Source organism: Myotis davidii, unplaced genomic scaffold (assembly GCF_000327345.1).
Source record: "Myotis davidii unplaced genomic scaffold, ASM32734v1 scaffold534, whole genome shotgun sequence".
Lineage (NCBI taxonomy): Eukaryota > Metazoa > Chordata > Mammalia > Chiroptera > Vespertilionidae > Myotis > Myotis davidii.
The window spans coordinates 6,167,067-6,171,781 of NW_006286678.1; the positions used below are offsets into that span (position 1 = coordinate 6,167,067).

Consider the following 4,715-nt stretch of genomic DNA (forward strand, 5'->3'; position numbering starts at 1 on the left):
CGAGTCCGGGCTGTCCAAGGGCGCGGTGAGTATCCCGCGGCGGATCGAGCGCGGCCGAACCCTCAAACCCTCGGGCTGACCGACAGACCCGCGGCTCTTGTGCGCGCGGGAAGAGGGAGGGACACGCGTGGGCCCTCCAACGGGTTGGGGAGACGGGAAAGTTCACAGGAAACTTTGCCCGAAAACTCGGGGGCTGGGGTGCCGGAGAAGAGGCCCCCCCCACGTCCGGGTGAGCAGGGGGGTTGGGCGTGGTGGTAGTGGGGGCGGACGATCGGCGTGGGGAAGGTGGCCCGGCTGGATGGACCTGGCGCCCCTGGTCTCCCTCACCCCTCCGCAGAGCGCGCGGGGTCTGGGAAAATTCCTGAGCGGGGGTCGCAGCGACCCCTGCGCGCCCGGAGGTAGCTTCCTTCTCCGGCAGAAATCTGGACCTCAGAGCGTCTAGTGGTTTGAACGGACGCGTCCGCCAGTGTCTGTGTGTCCGTGTGAACCCGTGTGTGTGTGTGTGTGTGTGTGTGTGTGTGTGTGTGTGTGTGTGTGTGTGTGTGACGGCATGAGCCCCTCTGTGGTTTCCCCGTGAGTGTTCCTGGCTGTCTCTCCACGTAGTGGGTCTCCTCCGGCGTCTCTTTGTAAGTCCTCCAGTGTTGCGTGTCCGTGTGAGTCCGTGTGTGGTGTATTCGCATCTCTTTGTGGGTCCGCCGGTGTGTGTCTCCTCCGGCGCAGCTCTGTGGGAGCTGGCCTGGGTGTCCCTGTGTTATTCGGAGTAGTGTGTCTCTCGTGCGTGGGGGCTGGGCCGCAGGGAGGTCACCAGACGGACAGCTCTCCTCTCCGGAGCCTCTCCTGCGTCTAGCTCTCGCGCAGCTCGCTCCCTTGGCCCCCTCCCCCCTTCAGTAGCTTCAGGCGGGCAGGACTATTTCACGCCTTGTTGAAAATTCAGGATTTTCTTTCTCTTTCCGACTAGTCTCTCTTTGAGAAGCGTCTGTGTGTGTCTGTGTGGCTGACAGCTTGTCTGAAACACTGGGTGTGTGCCTGCCTGCCTCTTTCGGAGTGTTTCTGTAACATTAGTTATTTTGCCTGTAATACTAGCCGTAATTGTGTTTGTGTCACGAGTGGCGTTCGTGTGGCTGTAATCAGTGAGGTGGCGGGAGTCCGAGATGCTGGGTGTGTTTGTGTATCTGTAATTGCTCTGTGTCCAGGGGCTCTGAAACAGCCTATTTTTGTGTGTCTAATTCTGGGTGTGATGGCTCCCATTGCATGTGCGAGGATGGGGCTTCAACAATTGTATAGTCCTATGTCTGTAGGGGCAGCCTGGGCTGGGGTGGGGTGGAGGGGCCTGTCTGTCTTCAATAAACTATGCCTCCCTGTTGCTACTGTTCAAACCCACAGGAATCCTCTGGACTGGTTCTTGGGGCTCCTGGTCAGGATTTGTGACATGGAACTAAGGTTCACACTCCATCAAGGCTAATACTCCATCTGGGGCCCTAGCCTTATCCAAACGCTAGGAATTTAAAGTTCACATTCAAGACTTCTTGGGATTGTGGAATCCATACTCAGATTCACACTGGGACACTTAAATGCACATGACTCACACTCAGAATGACACCAGGACAATGGACTCACACTCGGGGGCACACTTACATTCTGGGGTTCCTATCCAGCTGTACCCGTCAGTCCTGGAGGTTACAGTCAGGCTCATATGGGGACTCTATGTTCACACTTGGGTTCGCATTTTTATCCTAACCCAGCTTACAGACTGACACTGAGACCTAGAGCCATGCTCAGAATCTCACCGGGGTCCTAGGGCTCACAATTGGACTCATGCTAAGACCTTGGCGCTTACTCCATTCACACATCCCAGGGCTCATACTCAGAGTCACATTAAAATGAGGTGCTCAGTGTTATGTACAGTAGCTAAGATCTGGAAACAGTCCAAGTGCCCATCAGTAGATGAGTGGATTAAAAAAGCTGTGGTACATTTACACAATGGAATACTATGCGGCTGTAAAAAAAAGAGAAGGATCTCTTATGCTTTGTGACTGTATGGATCGACTTGGAGATTATGCTAAGCGAAATAAGCCAGTCAGAGAAAGACAAATATCACATGATTTCATTTATATGTGGAATCTAAGGAACAAAATGAACTGACGAACAAAATAGGTCCAGAGGCATGGATGCCTGGAACAGACCGACAGATTTCAGAGGGGAGGGGAGGGGAACAGGAAGGGGTTAACCAAAGAATGTATATGGACACAGAAGGCCTGGGTAGGGTGGGAGCTGGGTGAAGGAGGGCAAGTGGGGGGGGCATCTGTAATACTGTCAACAATAAAAAATTACTACCAAAAAAAAAGGACTAGGGGCTCACACTCAGACTCACATGAGGAACCTGGGGCTCACATGTGAACTCGAGGCCTCACATAGGGCACAGGGTCATAGACTCATGCTTCCAGCTTAGAGCTCACACTCAGATTCAGACTAGAGCTCTAGCGATCAATTACATGTAAGATTCTCACTTCCATCCTGGGATCACATAGGGACTTAGTGTTTACACTCAGACTTCCATATGAACCCTGGCATTCACATTCAGAATGCCCTTAAGACTAGGGGCTCTCACTCACACTTACTCTAGGACTCTAGTGCTTATTTATACTGACTTGTGTGGGAATCCTGGAACTTGCACTTCAGTCCTGCAGCTTAGTGTCAGAGCATACCGTGACCTGAGTTCACACTCCAACCTATACTTCCATCTTAAAGTTCTCACTCACTGACATCCCTGGTGGTTCCATGAAACTCACCCTTATACCCAGATACACACTAGGGCCCTAGTGCTCACATTCAGACTCATTGCTTCCATGTTGAGGTTTTCATATTCACGTGGGACCTTGGGTTCACACTTAGAATCACACCCAGTTACACTTTTATCCTGAGGCTCAGACATTCAACTGCACACTAAGACTGTGGTTTTCATACTCCCAGTGGAATTTAGAACTCACATTCATATACAGCCACACTTCCTTTTGGTTTATGGTGTATATCAGGGCAGTTGGGGTGAGAAACTGAGACTGCTACAAGATCTGTCCCCTCCAAAGGTGGGCGAGGGAGGTCACATCACTTGGGAAGTGGGCTAATGGGGAGGATGATGGGAAAATGTTGGCATGGTAGCTGGACGGCACCAGGTGTTAGACGGTAGGGTCAGACTGGACCTGGGTTCAGCAACCTCGGTACTTGAGTTCTGGCTTGGAAAGAATTCAGAGCCAAGACTCCAACAATTTATTTAGAAAAATCACAGAGGTGAGTACAGAAGAAGCAATTTGTAGAAGACATGGGTTTAGGAAACAAGTTATAGAGGCAAAGGACAGGCCCTTGGAGCTTAGAAAGAGAGGAAGATAAAAGGTGACTGGCCTTAGGGGAGGGAAAGAAGAAGGGGAAGGGGAAGGTGTGGGCATGCTCCCAGGGGGCAGAGTGCACTGGGTCCTCCAACCTAAAAGCTTTTAAGGGCGGAAATCTTAGGGGAGGTCCCACGGGAGGATCTCAGTAGAATATTCCTTTCAGGGTTGGGGGTCTCCACTGATTGATTGGTCAGCGCCAGGGCGGGGGTCATTATTCAATGCAGCTTGGTCCTGAGGTCACCCTTGGTGTCCCTTGTCTGGTTTTTCTGCTTTTCTGAGCCTGGAGTTGAAATTCAATTGAAGCCTGATGTTATCTCTAAGGAGGAAAGGTCAGGGGGTCTAAACTCAATGACAGTGATACGCTAGGGAGGAAGGTAAGCCTGGGGATGGGGTCCCCCACTACAATTATCGGTTGCTAGGCATCCAGGGGCTTTTCACCTGGTGACCTTCTGTACCTGGCCCATCGTCCTTGCTCTGCTCATATCCGTCTAAGTGCCTACCACAGAAACACTGACCCAGTGAAACCTTCTGCCTTTACTTCCCCAAGGAGACTAGGCTCTTGGCAGGAAGGTCTGAGTAGCTTTTTGGTGAAGGGATGATATGTACTCTTAGAGTCTCCCATGTGCTTTGTGCATGCACATCCCTTCTGTGGTAGAGAGAGTCAGGTGTGTGGAAATAAGACTCATGTCCTCCCAAGACATCTGCTCCATCCCAGTCATACTTCCCATGGGAGGGATACGACGATGACCTGGTGAGGGGGCAGGCCTCTGGCTCCTTTGACCCTCTGAGGGTGTTGAGTTTCTGATTCTAAGGGAGGTTGTAGCCCCTGAGAAAGTAGCTGGAGGAAGACACTGGATTGGAACCTACCCTCTCTTCTCTGCCCTGGCTCAAGAGGGGTAGGGTCCCGGTTATGTTACAGCACACAGGGTCTCCTGGAATACCTGTTGAGCCCTTTCCTTGTCTCCAGGGAATGCCCAGGGTTCTCCACTCTACCCCTCAGAAGAACAATGGCCCTAGGGGATGGGGGGTTGTGTTGTGTTGGGCTAGGTTGCAATCAACCCTAGCACTCTACCTGCCCTGGAGACTCTGCCAGGCTTTACATGCATGCCCTCCCACTATGGGGCCAGCGGGTGGGGTACTTGAGATGTATTATCACACTATGGGAGCCCAGGAAGTCAGGACCTGGCCCTCAGGCTCAAATGATTGGGCTATGACAGCTCCTGTCCCCGAAGGGGACACATGCTTTCCAGCCCTCCTATGAGGGTGGGGGGCTTGGAGGAAAGGCGCCCTGCTCTCTGCCCCCCCCATGGTGAGTTGAAGTGTAAATGAATT

At 52.3% G+C, this 4,715-nt stretch overlaps 1 protein-coding gene across 2 annotated transcripts in view; it reads left to right on the plus strand.

The window, feature by feature from the left end:
• CNTFR (ciliary neurotrophic factor receptor) overlaps positions 1-4,715 on the plus strand; it is a 40,956-nt gene continuing 36,241 nt past the window's right edge. For both annotated transcript variants that reach the window (XM_006758557.2, XM_015560559.1), the window contains exon 1: positions 1-25. The gene's annotated coding sequence lies outside the window, so the exon portion shown is untranslated. The remainder of the gene's footprint in view (positions 26-4,715) is intronic.